Below are 20,471 nucleotides of genomic sequence, written 5' to 3'. Positions count from 1 at the left end.
TCAATAGTTCGGCCATCTTGGTACACCCTGACGCCTAAAACGATGCGCAGCACAACCGCAGGGCCAGCAGTCATATACTGTCAGCAATGAAATTGCACTGATAGTTATACGAAAATAGAGTATGCTGCCATTTTGTCTTTATATACACACACATATTTACATGTCACTCAACTTTTTGGATGGTCAAAGAGGGACACTTGTAGCTTATTTTGTGAATGATCACTGGTGATTAAAACCACGGGATTACACATATTTTAAAGGGCTTGTCCAGCGATTTATATAGGATAGGGTCATCAATATCTGATTGGCAGAGATTGGACCCCCAGGACACCCGCCAATCAGCTGTTTGTTCACTACATTGAAGGTCATATCAGACGGGGATCATGTGCAGTGTAATGACAGGCAATCGTTTTATTCACTTGAATGGGGGATAATAACACGTAGTGTATTGACCAGTAAGCGGTGCGTGCATGGAGCACCGCCTCCTCTTCAGACAGCTGATTGGTGGGGGTGTCGGACCCTCACTGATCAGATAGGCCATCAATATAAATCGCTGCATCTCCCAGGGAGGTGAGGTCAGCCAATAGCAGGCCTCGACAGTGACAAGCCATCCTAGCATCGCAGGTGACATTAGGGAGGCTGCATTACCCCCAATCAGACTCCCAATGTTATTAAGACCCCAATCATAACTCAGATTAGACCCCCCAATCAGATCAGACTCCCAATGTTAAGACCCCATTCAGACCTCATGTCAGACTCCTAATGTGCATAAGACCCCCAATCAGAAATCAGATCAGACTCCCAATGTTAAAAAGACCCCTATTCAGACCTCAGATCAGACCAGCAATGTGAATAAGATCCTACATTCAGACCTCAGATCAGACCCCCAATGTTTATAAGACCCCCCAATCAGACCTCAGATCAGACTCCCAATGTTAATAAAAAAACCCTATCAGACCTCAGATCAGATTCCCAATGTTTAAAGGACCCCCAATCAGATCTTAGATCTGACTCCCAATGTTAAAAAGACCCCACTCAGACCTCATGTCAGACCCCCAATGTTCATAAGACCCCCAATCAGACCTCAGATCAGACCCCAAATGTGAAAAAAGACCCCTATTCAGACCTCAGATCAGACCACCAATGTGAGTGACCCCCAATCAGACCTCAGATCAGAGCCCCAATGTGAATAAGATGCCCCATTCAGACCTTAGATCAGACCCTCAATGTTAATATGACCCCCCATTCAGACCTCAGATCTGACTTCCAATGATTATAAGACCCCCAATCAGACCTTAGATCTGACCACGAATGTTAATTAGACCCCATTCAGACCTCATGTCAGACCCCCAATGTTCATAAGGCCCCCAATCAGACCTCAGATGAAACCCCTAATGTGAAAAAGACTTCAGATCAGACCCCCAATGTGAGTGACCCCCAATCAGACCTCAGATCAGACCCCCAATGTAAATACCCCCCATTTAGACCTCAGCTCAGAGCCCCATGTTAATTAGACCGCATTGCAGACAAAAATAAATAAATAAACTTACCTCACCTGCTGGACACTGCCGCCACTCTCGAGATCCAACGTTCTTCCTGTTGCAATGTGCTGTGACCCAACATCACACAGCGTCAGGCCCTGCAGAAGAAGACCAGGAAGCGGAGAGTACAGAGCCTACGTGGGGAGCGCTGCATTCACCACTCCACGGTCCTCCTGTACTAATGGAAGTGCTCATTAGTATTCGGCCCATAAGATGCACTGACACTTTCCCCCCACTTTGGGGAGGGGGGCATCTTATAGGGTGAAATATACAGTATATTATATTATTTTTCCTTGTTTTCCTACTGTGTCATTAGACATAAAGACAACCACTGTCCATCATAGATGGGGGTTCCCTGCTCAGAATCTTTACCCAATTCATTTGAAAGTCCACCATGTAATACATTTCACTGCAGGGAAAATGTCTGGCCAGAGACATCTTCCCTTCCGCTTGGTCTGCCTTATGGTAGCGCCGGCCCTGATTGCGGGAAAACCGCACAAGTAGGCATGCAATGGCAGTCAGTTTTGACTGCGATTGCGTTCCGATGTTCAGTTTTTTCCGCGCTAGTGCAATGCATTTTGCACGCTCGTGGGAAAAAACGAAATGTGGTACCCAGACCCGAACCCAGACTTCTTCACTGAAGTTCGGATTTGGGATTGGTGTTCTATTCATTTTATTATTTTCTCTTATAACATGGTTATAAAGGAAAATAATAGCATTCTTAATACAGAATGCTTACTAAAATGTTGCTTGAGGGGTTAAAAAATATATAAATTAACTCACCTCATCCACTTGTTCGCGCAGCCGGCATCATCTTCTTTCTTCTTGTTTCAGGACCTGCAAAAGGACCTTTGATGACGTAATCGTGCTCACCACATGGAAAGCGCGGTGACGTCAGCGCAGGTCCTGCGGAATGAAGATAGAAGATTCTTCTATCTTCATTCAGCAGGACCTTTTTTATCACAAGCATGAAAAGCACATGAAAACGCATTGCACCCACGTAGAAAAAAACTGAACAACTGAACGCAATCGCAGACAAAACTGACTGAACTTGCTTGTAAAATGGTGCAAGTTTCACTGAACGCACCCTGAACGCATCCAGCCCAAATCTGTCACGCTCATGTGAAAGGGGCCTAAGGCCTCATGCACACGACCGTATGTATTTAAAAATTGGATCCGCAAAAAAAAAGGATTATGTCCGTGTGCATTTCGTACTTGCGGAACGGAACAGTCCTATCCTTGTCTGTAATGCGGACAATAATAGACATGTTCTATTTTTTACGGAATGGAAATACGGAAATGGAATGCACATGGAGTACCTTCCGTGAGCGGTCCGTGGTATCCCGGCCTGGATACCGGACAGCAGGAGCAACCAATGACGCCGTGCGCTTCGTGCCGCCGATGCACTACAGTAATACACAATACGAGTGTATTACTGTAGTGCAGCGGCGGCATGCATTCGGCCTAAGGGAAACCGCACCTGGTTTTGGCTCACAAATCACTGATGGAAATCACTGATCAAACACTGAAGTGTGAACGAGGCCTTACAGCATAATTTTTGATGACAGGTGTATATTATAAAAAAAAATATATCAAACTTGTCCCACAAAAAATGGGCTTACAGCGATATTGAACAAAAAGATAAAAAATGTAAGACTGTCGTAGTGGAAAAATCGAAGATTCATGTCCTCGTGACGCAGTCCTAAAGGAGTTAAAAAAAGGGGACTGATGCATGTGTTAGTGGAAATAAGGATGCTATTGGTAATATTTTAAAAATATATTTTTATAGCTCACTATAGATTCCTATCTACTCCGTTTGATTAGGAATACCTTCCATTCATAAAGCACAACAGATGTGAAACAGATTACTGGACATTCATTGTTCAGACTGGGAAGAACAGATTGGAGAGTACCAGTTAGTGCAGTTCCAATAGCAGAAGACAGGTGGCAGATGTGAGCTGAAGAAGCAAGGCCTCCCACTGAACTCAGAGACTGGGTGTCATGAAGTAAGAAGTGAATTCACACACTGCAGTTGAGGTGCGGTTTAGGCTACTTTCACACTGGCGTTTCTGGGTTCGCTTGTGAGATCCGTTTCAGGACTCACACAAGCGGCCCAAAACGGATCAGTTCAGCCCCAATGTATTCTGAATGGATAAGGATCCGTTCAGAATGCATCAATTTGGCTGAGTTTGGGCTCCGTTGCGTTTTTAGACGGTCACTAAAACGCAGCTTGCAGAGTTTTGGTGTTCGCCTGATGATGTGGAGCCAAACGGATCCATCCTGACTTACAGTGTAAGTCAATGGGGACGGATCCGTTTTTCATTGACACAATATGGTGCAATTGAAAACGGCTTCAAAAACATACTGATAGGGACCTTAGATTTTGAGCCTCATTGGTGACAGTTGGATGATAATTCGCAAATAAAGACCGGCACTCACTGATGATTATTCTTGTAGATTTATTCAGTCACAGCGTTTCAGCTAATCATATGCTTTCATCAGACATGTTGGATGCTAATGTCTGTAAAGCGCTGCGGAATATAGTAGCGCTATATAAGTGCATTATTAAAAAAAAAGTATAAATTCGTCCCCCTTGACTTTCAATATAACTCCAGACGGAACCGTTTTGACGTAGACTTTTTAAAAAATGAATAATGCAAACGGATCCGTTATTAACGGATACAAGCGTTTGCATTATTCGTGCGGATCAGTCTGTGCAGATACAAGACGGAGCCGCACAAAACGCAAGTGTGAAAGTAGCCTTAGCTGCATCAAAAACCACACTAGAAAAAAATAAATGCAGTTTTATCATGGTTTTTGACTCATTTAGGGCTCTTTCACACTTGCGTTGTTCTTTTCCGGCATAGAATTCAGTCGTCGGGGCTCTATGCCGGAAGAATCCTGATCAGGATTATCCTCATGCATTCTGAATGGAGAGAAATCCGTTCAGGATGCATCAGGATGTCTTCAGTTCCGGACCGGAACGTTTTTTGGCCGGAGAAAATACTGCAGCATGCTGCGCTTTTTGCTCCGGCCAAAAATCCTGAACACTTGCCGCAAGGCCGGATCCGGAATTAATGCCCATTGAAAGGCCTTAAGCTAAACGTCGTTTCGGCGCATTACCAGATCCGACGTTTAGCTTTTTCTGAATGGTTACCATGGCTGCCAGGACGCTAAAGTCCTGTTTGCCATGGTAAAGTGTAGTGGGGAGCGGGGGAGCAGCATACTTACCATCCGTGCGGCTCCCGGGGCGCTCCAGAGTGACGTCGGGGCGCCCCACGCGCATGGATGACGTGATCGCATGGCATGTCATCCATGCGCATGGGGCGCTCTGACGTCATTCTGGAGCGCCCCGGTAGCCGCACGGACTGTAAGTATACTGCTTCCCCGCTCCCTGCTCCTACTATGGCAACCAGGACTTTAATAGCGTCCTGGGTGCCATAGTAACACTGAAAGCATTTTGAAGACAGATCCGTCTTCAAATGCTTTCAGTTCACTTGCGGTGTTACGGATCCGGCGGGCACTTCCGGCAAATGGAGTACACAACGGATCCGGATAACGCAAGTGTGAAAGAGGCGTTAGTTTTACTCACATTCTGTCATCCATATGCATTTCTTTAACGGTAAGGGTGGGTTCACATCACGTTTTTTCCCATCCTTAAAATGTATACCTTAAACGGATGCCTTAGACTAATGCCATACAGTGGCATCCGTTCACCATAGAGTTCCATTGAATGCAGGGGGTTTTTTCTTCACGGACTGTGCAGGATACAACAACGTGGTGTGCTCCATTTTTGGATGCTTTTTTTTGTAACGCATACGTCAAACGGAGGAATAAAACGTGATGTGAACCCGACCCTAATCCAAGAGAAATGCTTACTTTCAAAAGGTTTCACCTTTTTACAGGAGTCTTCCAGACATTCTGCGGTGTATAAAGGCGATTTTGGTGAGATCAGCCAATGATCTAAAGTGTGGGGGTCTCCAAACTGTTCCCTGACAGCAGATGTCAGCTAAACAAAAGTATTTGGCTTTTCTAATTTCAATAAGTCTGATCCTTTCATCTCCTGGGAGATCAACTGCTGTCAAAAGTCTTGCAGTGGGTAATTCTTCCCAAGCCGAGCTTCAGCGAATGTGTATTCCAGGGCTGGAGTGGGAATGAAAGCCAGTCCTGGCCGACAAATGACAGCAGCCCACACATGGATTAACTCCTTAAGGACACAGCCTTATTTTACCTTAAGGACTAGGCCATTTTTTTCAAATCTGACCAGTGTCACTTTAAGTGGTGATAACTTTAAAACGCTTTGACTTATCCAGGCCATTCTGAGATTGTTTTTTCATCACGAATTGTACTTCATGACACTGGTAAAATGAAGTAAAAAAAAAAATCATTTTTATTTATTAAAAAAATACCAAATTTAGCAAAAATTTGTAAATAAAATGCAAATTTTCAAGTTTCAATTTCTCTACTTCTATAATACATAGTAATACCTCCAAAAATAGTTATTACTTTACATTCCCCATATGTCTACTTCATGTTTGGATCATTTTGGGAATGATATTTTATTTTTTGGGGGGATGTTACAAGGCTTAGAAGTTTAGAAGCAAATCTTGAAATTTTTCAGAAACTTTCAAAAACTCAATTTTTAGGGACCAGTTCAGGTCTGAAGTCACTTTGCGAGGCTTACATAATAGAAACCACCCAAAAATGACCCCATTCTAGAAACTACACCCCTCAAGGTATTCAAAACTGATTTTACAAACGTTAACCCTTTAGGTGTTCCACGAGAATTATTGGAAAATAGAGATACAATTTCAAAATTTCACTTTTTGGGCAGATTTTCCATTGTAATATTTTTTTTTCAGTTACAAAGCAAGGGTTAACAGCCAAACCAAACTAAATATTTATGGCTCTGATTCTGTAGTTTACAGAAACACCCCATATGTGGTCGTAAACCGCTGTATGGGCACACGGCAGGGCGCAGAAGGAAAGGAATGCCATACGGTTTTTGGAAGGCAGATTTTGCTGGACTGGTTTTTTTTTGACACCATGTCCCATTTGAAGCCCCCCTGATGCACCCCTAGAGTAGAAACTCCATAAAAGTGACCCCATCTAAGAAACTACACCCTCAAGGTATTCAAAACTGATTTAACAAACTTTGTTAACCCTTTAGGTGTTCCACAAGAGTTATTGGCAAATGGAGATGAAATTTAAGAATTTAAATTTTGGGGCAAATTTTCAATTTTTATCAATTTTTTCCAGTAACAAAGCAAGGGTTAACAGCCAAACAAAACTCAATATTTATGGCCCTGATTCTGTAGTTTACAGAAACACCTCATATGTGGTCATAAACTGCTGTACGGGCACACAACGGGGGTGTAGAAGGAAAGGAATGCCCAACGTTTTTTTGGAAGGCAGATTTTGCTGGACTGTTTTTTTTTTTTTTTTTACACCATGTCCCATTTGAAGCCCCCCTGATGCACCCCTAGAGTAGAAACTCCAAAAAGTGACCCCTTTTTAGAAACTACGGGATAGGGTGGAAGTTTTGTTGGTACTAGTTTAGGGTACATATTATTTTTGGTTGCTCTATATTACACTTTTTGTGAGGCAAGATAACAAGAAATAGCTGTTTTGGCACCGTTTTTAATTTTTTTGTTATTTACAACATTCATCTGACAGGTTAGATCATGTGGTATTTTTATAGACCAGGTTGTCACGGACGCGGCGATACCTAATATGTATACTTTTTATTTATTTATGTAAGTTTTACACAATGATTTAATTTTTGCAGCAAAAAAAATCATGTTTTAGGCTGGGTTCAGACCTGAGCGTACTGAACGTACGCTCTGTATGCGCGATTGTACGGGCGTTTGCAATCGCTCATACAGAGACAAGCGAACGCCCATTGTCACGCGTTCCCGCTGAAGTCTATGTACGGGAACGCGCGATAAGATGCCCCAAAGAAGCTCCTGTACTTCTTGGGGCGTCGGGCGTTTTACAGCGCAATCGTACGCGCTGTAAAACGCTCAGGTGAGAACCATTCCCATAGGGAATCATTGGTTCTTGCCTGTTGAGCGTTTTACAGCGCATAGGAACGCGCTGTAAAACGCTCAGGTCTGAACCGGCTGTAAGTGTTTCCATAGTCTGAGAGCCATAATTTTTTTCAGTTTTTGGGTAGGGTATGAGCCATAGTTTTTTTATTTTTTGGGCGATTGTCTCAGGAAGGGGCTCATTTTTTGCAGGATGAGATGACGGTTAGATTGGTACTATTTTGGTGGGCAAACGCCTTTTTGATCGCTTGCTGTTGTACTTTTTGTGATGTAAGGTGACAATTTTTTTTTATTTTTTACAGTGTTCATCTGAGGGGTTAGGTAATGTGATATGTTTATAGAGCCGGTCGATACGGACACGGCGATACCTAATATGTATACTTTTGTTTTCCCCCTACTTTTTACCAATTTTTTTTTAACTTTATTTGGGAAAAATTACGTTTTTGTTTATTTTTGCTTGAAACTTTTAATTTTTGGGGGGGAAAACTTAATTTTTCCAACTTTTTTTTCACTAAATTTTTTGTCTCAAAGGGACTTGAACTTTTGGTGGTCTGATCCTTTACAATGCATTCCAATACTTCTGTATTGGAATGCATTGGCTGTATGAGTAATACAGTGTGTATTACACATACAGCTTCCGGGGCCTATGAGATCCAGGGGGCTGGATCTCACAGGCTCGTCACCGGAAGGCAGCGCGATGCCTTCCTTAGACATTGCGCTGCCTTCCATGCCATCGAGTCCCCCCTACAGCCGCATGGGGACCCGATGGTACCGCCCACCGCCGCAACTTAGAAAAGCCGCAAACCGCAGGACTGAATTGACCTGCGGTTTGCGGCGATTGCAGACATGGGGGGGTCATGGGACCCCCCCGGGCATTTAGCCGAGGTGCCTGCTCAATGATTTGAGTAGGCACCGGCTTCCGATCACCGCCCGCCGGGCGGCGGTGATCAGAAATAAACAGGGCGTACAGGTACACCCTGTGTCCTTAAGTACCAGGACATAAGGGCGTACCTGTACGCCCTGTGTCCTGAAGAGGTTAAAGGGTATCTGTCAGCAGATTTGTACATGAAACTGGCCGACCTGATACATGTGCGCTTGGCAGCTGAAGGCATCTGTGTTGGTCCCATGTTCATACGTGCCCGTATTACTGAGAAATTATGTTTTAATATTTGCAAATGAGCCTCTAGGAGCAATGGGGGTGTTGCCGTTACACCTAGAGGCTCTGCTCTCTGCAGCTGCTGAGCTTTCTGCACTTTAGTTGACAGCACCAGACAGTGTAAACATCATCACGCCTGGCCCTGTCAATCAAAGTGGAGAGGGTGTGGCCGTTGCCATATGTGGCCCTAGAGTGCGCCTTGTGGATTTTGGGGCCTCCATTTAGGATGTCTTCAGGAAAAATTTTAGGTTTGCAGAGACCTTCAGGTTCCAACTCCCCCCCCCCCCCCCTCAAAAACCCATTTTGTAATAAACTATCTATGGGTACAGTGAGTATTTTAACCCCTCAGGTGTTTCATAGAAATTATTAGAATTGGACCATGAAAAATCACACTTTAATAATATGTAGTTTTAGCTCAAAATTGTTTGATAAAAAGCACACCGTACATTGTTACACAATTTCTTCTGATTACGGCAATACCCTGTATATGGTCATAAGCAGCTGTTTTGGCACACAGCAGGGTTTAGAAGGGACTGAGCTGGGTGAGGACTTGTTTTTTACAGGACAAGTTGTAGTTTTCATTGGTACAATTGTGGGGTACATATAGCTTTTTGATCCCTTTTTATTTCATTTTTTAAGTGGCAAGGTTGCCAAATAATATACCGTAAATTCTTAAATTATTATTTTTTTTGTGCTTATTTTACAATTTTTAAGAGTTGAGTTTTTTTTTTAAACGGCACTGTGCAAAATAAAAAATGTAATAATTTTATAGATAATTACAGATGTGGTGACACCAGCTATGTGTAGTATATTTTATTTATTCTTTTTTTTTTACATTAATAAGGGTACTTTCACACTAGCGTTTTTCTTTTCCGGCATAGAGTTCCGTCCTAGGGGCTCAATACCGGAAAAGAACTGATCAGTTTTATCCTAATGCATTCTGAATGGAGAGTAATTCGTTCAGGAGGCATCAGGATGTCTTCAGTTCAGTCTTTTTGACTGATCAGGATGGAGATGAAAAAAAACACAGCATGCTGCGGTTTTATCTTCAGCCAAAAAAACGGAACACTTGCCTGAATGCTGGATCTGGCATTTTTTTTCCATAGGAATGTATTAGTGCCGGATCCGGCATTCAAAATGCCACATTGACAGATCCGGTATTCCAATCTGCACATGCGCAGACCTTTAAAAATGTGAAAATAAATACCGGATCCGTTTTGCCGGATGACACCGGAAAACGGATCCGGTATTGCAATGCATTTTTCTGACTGATCAGGCATTTTTCAGACTGATCGGGATCCTGATAAGGGTACTTTCACACTTGCGGCAGAGTGATTCAGCAAGCAGTTCCGTCACCGGTACTGCCTGCCGGATTCGTCAAAACGTATGCCAACTGATGGCATTTGTAAGACTGATCAGGATCCTGATCCATCTTACAAATGCATTGAAATGCCAGATCCGTCTTTCCCGTATGATCCAGAAAAACGTATACGGCATTTATTTTTTTCAAAATTTTTTTCAGTCTGCACAGGAAGGACAGGTCCAGTATCGTGGTATTTTGAATGCCGGATCCAGCACTAATTCATTTCTATGGAAAAAAATGCTGGATCCGGCATTCAGGCAGTTTTTTGGGCCGGAAATAAAACCATAGCATGCTGCGGTATTATCTCTGTCCTGAACAGTCAAAAAGACTGAACTGAAGACATCCTGATACATTCTGAACGGATTGCTCTCCATTCAGAATGCATGGGGATAAAACTGATCAGTTCTTTTCTGGTATAGAGCCCCTAGGACGGTACTCTATGCTGGAAAAGAAAAACGCTAGTGTGAAAGTGCCCTGGGTCTGAAAAATGCCTGATCAGTCAAAAAAAATGACATGCATACAGTTTGCCTGATCAGGCAGGCAGTTCAGGCAACGGAACTGCCTGCCGGAATCAAACAACGCAAGTGTAAAAGTACCCTAAATGACTTGATAAGGGTACTTTCACACTAGCTCCGGACCACGGCTCCGTCCCCATTGACTATAATGGGGGCGGGGGCGGAGCTCCGGCGCAGCACAGCAGTGCATGGTGAAAGGCCGCCAGACTAAAAGTACTGCATGTCTGACTTTTTAGTCCGGCGGCCTCTCACTGTGAACTGCTGTGCTGCGCCGGAGCTCCGCCCCCGTCCCCATTATAGTCAATGGGGACGGAGCCGCGGCACGGCGAAATAGCGGCAGGACGGATCCGACAGGGTGAACAGCCTGTCGGATCCGTCCTGCCGCTAGTGTGAAAGTACCCTAAGGGTAAAAAAGGCTATTTTTTACTAGAAATTTTCAAAGTTGTTTTATTTTTTACTTGAGGGGACTTAGGCTGAGTTCACACGGGCGAGATTTCTGCTCGGGTGCAATGCGGGAGGTGAACGCATTGCACCCGCACTGAATCTGGACCCAGTCATTTCTATGGGGCTGTGCACATGAGCGGTGATTTTCACACATCACTTATGCGTTGTGTGAAAATCGCAGCATGTTCTATATTGTGCGTTTATCACGCAACGCAGGCCCCATAGAAGTGAATGGGGCTGAGTGAAAATCGCAAGCAAGTGCAGATGCGGTGCGATTTCCACACATGGTTGCTAGGTGACAGTCTATTCACTGTATTATTTTCCCTTATAACATGGTTATAAGGGAAAACAATAGCATTCTGAATACAGAATGCTTAGTAGGTGGTCAATTGAGGGTTAAAAAATAAATAAAAATTAACTCGGTTAGCTAGGGTGGTGACTGGAGTGGGTAAACTACAGTGCCCGGAATGATTGTCAAGATTAGGGTTGTTTGGTTTGGCGTGAGGACGACTCATGGGAGATCCAGCTATGTGTGGATGGGTGTATCTGGGGGCAGTGTGGAGATCTCTCCCATGATCTGTTTCTACCTGGGGCTGTAACGGGGGAATGTCCTCTGCGTCTGGAGGGGGAAGACTTTCTGCATGGGCAAGGTGGGGGGTTCTTTGCTGTTGGAGTGGTGGCTACTGTGGAGCTCTCTGCTGGGGGAGGTTGGCAGACTCGCTGGAGTGGTTCAGGAGGGGTCTGGATGCATTTGTGGAGTGTGTTAGTAGTGCGGGTTGTGTTTGCTGGATTTTTGGAGAGGTTGTTGATCCGGGGAGTTGTTCTGGTTTCCCGATTGGAGTCGGGAGGGAGTTTCTTTCCCTGGGGTGATTGGCTTCTACCACACAGGGTTTCTTGCCTTCCTCTGGATCGGCTTGTGGGTGCCTGGACTGGATGGACGGGTGGAAGCCTCTCCTGTTTTCTCATTCTTAGAAATTCCTTTCAGTTTGGGAACTAGGTTACTTTAGGTGGGTTCTCTGTAGATGAAGCTATTGGTTTATGGTTTATGTACTCTATTAATCATATGAGCAATTGTGAGAGAATGCAGACAGCTATTAGTTACACATACATAGATTATTGGCTGATTTACAGTGCATATCATGCGCAGACTTAGTGCTTGATTAATTAATTAAACTAACAATGGGTCTATTTTTAAATGAATGTTGCACCATATGGTGTACCTATTAATATGGTAATAGTAGTGATTAAATCACTGCACCACAATGATATGCTACTGACAACACTAGCTAATCCCTCAAGCTGATGTTAAGAACTCAGACTTTAGCCAATGTATTCCAGTCAGGAACACATCGGAGCCCTTTTGCACCACCGTCAAGGTATCTCAGTGTGGCATGGGTCCTACCACTAGACTATCTATAGTGTGTGAACATGGTCTGAATGGTGCTAAGATCTAACTCACAGCCAAGCTCCCACCACTGGTGGATCCAGGGGGGGGGGAACAACGGGGCACAGAAGTGGGGGAGGCACTCATCTCCATAGTCATCTGTATCTCCATCCTCAGGACAGCGATACAGATGGCTGTGCTGGGAGCGCGAACGGGCAGGGGAGGGAGAGGCGTGTCCCTTCCCCTTTCTCTGATAGGCTGCCGGCCTAGTGTCTGCAGCCTATCAGAGGCCGGCGCAGGCGGCGCAATGACGTCATTGTGCCGCCTGAGCCGCACAGCGCGGGACACAGGCCGGAAGAGGCCTGCATCGCATCGCTGACATGGAGGTAAGTATAAGTGTGTGTTTTTATTTATTTTTATATGTACAATAGTTTTACTGGCACATTGGGGGGGGGGAACCTCTTGTTACTGGCACATTAGATACAGATGGCACATTAGGGGGGCCTCTTGTTACTGGCACATTAGGGGGGCCTCTTGTTAATGGCACATTAGGGGGGGCTTCTTGTTACTGGCACATTAGGTGGGGGCTTCTTGTTACTGGCACATTAGGGGGGCTTCTTGTTACTGGCACATTAGAGGGGCTTCTTGTTACTGGCACATTGGGGGGTGCTTCTTGTTACTGGCACATTAAGAGGGGCTTCTTGTTACTGACACATTAGGGGGGGCTCTTGTTACTGACACGTGATGGGGTACTCTTGTTACTGGCACGTGATGGGGTGCTCTTGTTACTGACTTGTGATTGGGGAGCATCTGTGGGGACACATTTTACTGGCACATGATTGGGGCACTTCTTACTGGCACATTATTGGTGGGCACTATAGGGGCATTTTATATGGGGGGCTCTGTACAGTAGCATTTTATACTGGGACACATTATGGTGGGTACTGTGGGCAAGGGGGAGAGGAGTACTATGGGGGGCACTAAGAAGGGGTATTTTATACTGGTAAATTATGAGGGACACTGAGTGCATCTACTGGCGCACTATACTGGCGCATTTTATACTGGTACATTATGGGGGGCACTAGGAGGAAGGGGGGATAGGAGCACTATGGGGGAATTTACTGGGGCCACTATATAGGGGTATTTTATACTGGCACATTATGGGGGCACTATGGGGACATTAGCTCAACTGGGGGCATAACAAGGGGGTATTTTTTGCACTGTCTATTATAAGGAGAATTATTACTACTGGGGGGCATTATGGTGGGCTTTATTACTCTCCCATGGTATAAGCTCCCTAGTAGCAGCACCAGCCTCTCCCTGCTCTGCTATCCCTCTGCCCCTACTCCAAATCCTTAATATGAAAGCTTTCTCATTAGGATAAAACACAACATCAGCTCCGCCGAGCCCCCGGCCACGTGTGTAAGTGGTGACCGAGATCCCCAAGGGCCAAGCCAAGTAATTCTAAGTTTTCATATGAAATATGTTTGTTATACACATGTAGCATACACTGTGTCACATAATATACAGTATACCGCTACACTGTGCCACACAATATACAGTATACCGCTACACTGTGTAGTCTTGTGGTGGCGGACAGAAAATAATCTGGAAGTGCCCCTCCCGAGACCAGGCTCTGGATCCGCCACTGGCTCCCACATACCTCCATAGTGAGATCACTCAGGTAGTGGGAGAGATGATAAGGCTGTAAGCCCAACTTATAACAGGCCATGTGACACAGGCTACCAGGTGCAACAGAATGCTACCAGCAGTACGCAATGGCACATTCTAAACCTATCAAGAAAAATCACTAAAATAAAGTGGCCTAAATGGGAGGAAATGCTCAAAAAACCCAAACATTGTGGCGAGTTTATAACCGGAGGAGCAATTCCTCTGCATGTGATCCATTGCTATCATTATGATGCACCTTTTGCAGTGATTTATGTATTTGTATATTTTCATCCACACATTATCCCATCTTGTGTAGGATGCCTTTGTGGTGTATGTGGTCCGCTGCCGACATCCTCCATTGTATGCATTTTTGCTGGGGATTGCCGCTAGCAACGGATCAAATGCGGAGGAATTGCTCCCCTGGTTATAAACACGCTACAGTGTTTGCTTGTTTTTTAGCATTTCTTCCCATTTAGGCCACTTTATTTTAGTGATTTTTCTTAATAGTAATAATTAAACAGAATTTCAGGACCTTGGTTGCAATATCTGGTATATAAGCTAGATGGCTTCAGAGAGGCTCTCATTTTATACAGAGAAATGAATTCTTGGCTTACCGCCAATACCAACACTAATCATTTCCAGATGTCAGACCTATAAATCCTTGTTTTACATATGTCATAATCCTATTGGTTGATTAGTAATACTACACTGTAAAGGGTTAACATCCAGTTTTTTATTTTTTTCTATAAGGAAACTTCTGGCTGTTGGTCAGGACAGGAAGATTGCGCACCACACACAGTGCATGCTGTGTCTGTCTTATGGAGGCTTTTACCTCTAGAAGGAATTTAGGATTTTGAAATCACTGACAAAATGATCAGATCTCTTGTTCAGGGATCATACTTAACCCCTTAGTGACCAAGCCTGTTTGGGCCTTTATGACCAAGAGTTTTTCTTCCTTTTTTCATGGTCTCGTTCCAAGAGCTATAACTTTTTTATTTTTTCGTCTATATAGCTTTATGAGGGCTTGTTTTTTACGGGACAAGTTGTAGTTTTTAATGGCATCATTTTGGGGTACACATAACTTTCTGATTAACTTTTATTAACTCTTTCTGGGAGGAAGATGGGGAAAAATAGCAATACTGCCACTGCGTTTTTACATTATACATTTTACGGCGTTCATTTTTCGGTTCAAATAACATAATATCTTTATTCTCTGGGTCAGTACGATTACAGTGATACTAAATACTTATAATTTTTTTTACGTTTTACTACTTTTTTTTTCAATAAAACCCCTTTTATTAACCAAAAAAATGATTTTGCATTGCCACTTCACAAGACCCATAACTTTTTCTTTTCTTTTTCTATGGAGTTGTGTGAGGGCTTGATTTTTGAGGGACAACTTGTATTTTTCATTGGTATCATTTTGGAGTAAATGGCGCTTTTTGTTCGCTTGTTATCACGTATTTTTCGGTGGAAACTAAGAATAAATTAGAAATTCTGTCTTTTTTTTTTTTTTTTACGGCGTTCACAATAGGGGATAATTTATGTAATATTTATGTAGTCCGGGTCGTTACGGACGCAGCAATACCAAACATATGGGGGATATTTTCAATGGGAAAAAAAGCATATTTTTTTATTTTATGGAATTTCTTTTATTTAATAAATGTGTATTTTTTTCAATTTTTTTTACTACTTAAAAGTCCCACAAGGGGACTATAATATACAGTATTTTGATTGCTTTTAAAATGTAATGCATTATCTCTAAAAATGCATTACATTTCAATAGCAATGTATTTCAAACATTGACCAGCAGGCTGCGCCAGAGAGGCACAGCCTGCTGGAGAGAACTGAAGACAGGCTCGGGGCCCTGAACGGAAGCAAGGTAAGCTTCCGAACACATCAGCACCCTGCGATCGCATTTTTCGGGGTGCTGATGGGAGACAGAGGGAGTCCGCTCCCTCTGTCACCACTTTACATGCAGCGGGCGCCATTGCGCCCGGCATGTAAAGGGTTAAACAGCCCGGATCGGCACTCCTGCCGGTCCAGGCTGTTAGAGCAGGGCCCCGGCTCTTATGTGAGAGCCGGGTCCGCGCTCCCCGCTGCACGGGGGAGCCGTGCAGCGCTTAGACCGGGCCGCCGTAAAAACGAGGCGGCCCAGCCTAAGACCCCTTAGTGACCGCCGTAAAAACACGTATGGGTGGTCACTAAGGGGTTAAAGGGGTTCTGCACTTTCATTTAACTGATGATCAAATCATCAGCTTCTGATCGGCAAGGGTCCGACAGTCGGGACCCCTGCCGATCAGCTTGTTTAAATTCTACCATGGCACTATATATATATTTGGTTTGTTCATGTATTGCCATGCTTGAGAAAAGTTCATGTGATGGATTAATAAAGCTCATTGAAATTTTAAAGTGTAACTGACTTTCTTTTTTTTTCTTTTTGTAATGTGTAGGAGCAGTGATACTGACCATTTTTGTAATATACTTTAATTACTGAAATCATACATTTCTGTTAGAAAAAAAGCTTTAACCCCTTAAGGACACAGGGCGTACCTGTACGCGCGGCTGGCTGTGATCAGAACCTGGTGCCTGCTCAAATCATTGAGCAGGCACCTTGGCTTAATGCGCGGGGGGTCCCGTGACCCCCCGTGCGGTTTGCGGCTTTTCATGTTGCGGGCGGCGGCGAGCAGCTGTGCCATCGGGTCCCCGTGGGGCTATAGGGGGGACCCGATGGCATGGAAGGCAGCGCGAAAAACTGAAAAAACTATGGCTCTCAGACTATGGAGACACTAAAACATGATTTTTTTTTGTTTAAAAAATGAAATCGTTGTGTAAATACCGTATTTTTCGCCCCATAAGACGCACTTTTTCTTCCCCCAAAATGGGGGAGAAATGCCCCTGCGTCTTATGGGGCGAATGCTTGCAGTTTTACATCGCAAGCTGCGATGTAGGAGCGAGCGGGGACTCGAGGAGGGACTGGGAGGAGGATCTGGGGGCTGGCAATGGCGGCGGGGCGGTGCAGTCAGTGTAGTATAGCCCTGCCCCACCACTCTGGTATACTAAAATAAGATGTCATATTTATGTAATGGTTATTAAACATGCCCCCTCAGTCCTATTACTACCTTACATCCTAATCGCATCTGTAGAATTCTGGCAGGCCGGGCGGGCGGCAGCGTAACTCTTGTCACGTGCCTGCGCCACCTACTTTATGAATGAAGCAGGCGGCGCAGGCACGTGACGTCAGTGAGAGACGCGCCGGCCGCCCGGCCGGCCTGCCTGAATTCTACAGAAGCAATTAGGATGTAAGGTAGTAATAGGACTGAGGGGGCATGTTTAATAACCATTAATTAAATATAACATCTTATATTTGTATACCGGGGGCGGGGGGGGGGGGGGGGCGGGGGCGATCTGTGGATGGCACAGTTATGGACTGGGGGGGGTCTGTGGATGGCACTGTTATGGGCTGGGGGGTCTGTGGATGGCACATATATAACAGTGCCACCCACAGATCCCCCTCTAACAGTGCCACCCACAGATCCCCCCCCCAGCCCATAACAGTGCCATCCACAGACCCCCCCCCCTCGTAACAGTGCCAGCCACAGATCCCCCTGTAACAGTGCAAGCCACAGATCCCCCCGTAACAGTGTCCGTCATCCACAGATCCCCCCATAACAGTGTCCGTCATCCACAGATCCCCCCATAACAGTCTCAGTCATCCACAGATCCCCCATAACAGTGTCAGTCATCCACAGATGCCCCCCATAACAGTGTCAGTCATCCACAGATCCCCAGTAATAGTGCCATCCACAGATTTTCCTCCCCAAAAACCTAGGTGCGTCTTATGGGCCGGTGCGTCTTATAGGGCGAAAAATACGGTAAATAAAAAGTATACATATTAGGTATTGCCGCGCCCGTATCGAACGGCTCTATAAAAATGTCATATGACCTAACCCCTCAGGGGAACACCGTAAAAAAAAAGGAGTAAAATAAAAGCCATTTTTTTATCTTACATCACAAAAAGTGTAATAGCAAGCAATAAAAAAGTCATATGCACCCCAAAATAGTGCCAATCAAACCATCATCTCATCCTGCAAAAAATGAGACCCTACCTAAGATAATCGCCCAAAAACTGAAAAAACTATGGCTCTCAGACTATGGAGACATGCAATCATTGTGTAAAACTTACATAAATAAAAAAATTGTATACTTATAAGGTATCGCCGCGTCCGTGACAACCTGCTTTATAAAAATACCACATGATCTAACCTGTCAGAAAATGTTGTAAATAACAAAAAAAACGGTGCCAAAACAGCTACAGTCATGTGAAAAAATTAGGACACCCTTTGAAAGCATGTGGTTTTTTGTAACATTTTTAATAAAAGGTTATTTCATCTCCGTTTCAACAATACAGAGAGATTAAAGTAATCCAACTAAACAAAGAAAACTGAAGAAAAGTCTTTTCAAGATCTTCTGTAAATGTCATTCTACAAAAATGCCTATTCTAACTGAGGAAAAAGATAGGACACCCTCACATGTATTCCCTCTTAAATTGGCTCAGATCTCACACAGGTATATCACACCAGGTGCACATAATTAGTAGATCGTTACTCTGCATGTTGAATGAGGCTTGCCCTATTTAAACCTCAGACATTTAGTTTGGTGTGCTCCTGACTGTTGAAGTGAGAGTGAGCACCATGGTGAGAGCAAAAGAGCTGTCAGAGGACTTCAGAAAAAAGATTGTAGCAGCCTATGAGTCTGGGAAGGGATTTAAAAAGATCTCAAAAGATTTTGAAATCAGCCATTCCACTGTCCGGAAGATAGTCTACAAGTGGAGGGCTTTCAAAACAACTGCCAACATGCCCAGGACTGGTCGCCCCAGCAAGTTCACCCCAAGAGCAGACCGCAAGATGCTAAAAGAGGTCCGACAAAAACCCTAAAGTGTCATCTCGAGAACTACAGCAGGCTCTGGCTACTGTTGATGTAGAAGTACATGCCTCTACAATCAGAAAGAGACTGTACAAGTTTAACTTGCATGGGAGGTGTGCAAGGAGGAAACCTTTGCTTTCCAAGAGAAACATCGAGGCCAGACTGACATTTGCCAGAGATAAAGTTGACAAAGACCAGGACTTCTGGAATAATGTTCTTTGGACAGATGAGTCCAAAATTGAATTATTTGGACACAACAGCAGAGGACATGTTTGGCGTAAACCAAACACAGCATTCCAAGAAAAGAACCTCATACCAACTGTGAAGCATGGAGGTGGAAGTGTCATGGTTTGGGGCTGCTTTGCTGCAGCAGGACCTGGTCAGCTCACCATCATAGAATCCACGATGAATTCTACTGTGTATCAGAAGGTGCTTGAAGAACATGTGAGACCATCAGTTAGAAAATTAAAGCTGAAGCGGAACTGGACCATGCAACATGACAATGACCCAAAACATACTAGTAAATCAACCAAAGATTGGCTGAAAAAGAAGAAATGGAGAGTCCTGGAATGGCCAAGTCAAAGTCCAGATTTGAATCCCATTGAGATGCTGTGGGGTGACTTGAAAAGGGCTGTACATGCAAGAAACCCCTCAAACATCTCACAGCTGAAAAAGTTCTGCATTGAGGAGTGGGGTAAAATTTCCTCAGACCGATGTCGAAGACTGGTAGATGGCTACAAGAACCGTCTCACTGCAGTTATTTCAGCCAAAGGAGGTAACACTCGCTATTAGGGGCAAGGGTGTCCTATCTTTTTCCTCAGTTAGAATAGGCATTTTTGTAGAATGACATTTACAGAAGATCTTGAAAAGACTTTTCTTCAGTTTTCTTTGTTTAGTTGGATTACTTTAATCTCTCTGTATTGTTGAAACGGAGATGAAATAACCTTTTATTAAAAATGTTACAAAAAACCACATGCTTTCAAAGGGTGTCCTAATTTTTTCACATGACTGTATTTCTTGTTACCTTGCCTCACAAAAAGTGTAATATAGAGCAACTAAAAATCATATGTACCCTAAACTAGTACCACCAAAATCTCCACCCTATCCCGTAGTTTCTAAAATGGGGTCACTTTTTGGGAGTTTCTACTCTAGGGGTGCATCAGGGGGGCTTCAAATGGGACATGGTGTCAAAAAACCAGTCCAGCAAAATCTTCCTTCCAAAAACCATATGGCATTCCTTTCCTTCTGCGCCCTGCCGTGTGCCCGTACAGCAGTTTACGACCACATATGGGGTGTTTCTGTAAACTACAGAATCAGGGCCATAAATATTGAGTTTTGTTTGGCTGTTAACCCTTGCTTTGTAACTGGAAACAAAATATTAAAATGGAAAATCTGCCCAAAAAGTAAAATTTTGAAATTGTATC

The sequence above is a fragment of the Bufo gargarizans genome, chromosome 4 (genome assembly GCF_014858855.1).
Source record: "Bufo gargarizans isolate SCDJY-AF-19 chromosome 4, ASM1485885v1, whole genome shotgun sequence".
Taxonomy (NCBI): Eukaryota; Metazoa; Chordata; class Amphibia; order Anura; family Bufonidae; genus Bufo; species Bufo gargarizans.
Note: the sequence above shows the minus strand (reverse complement) of the source record.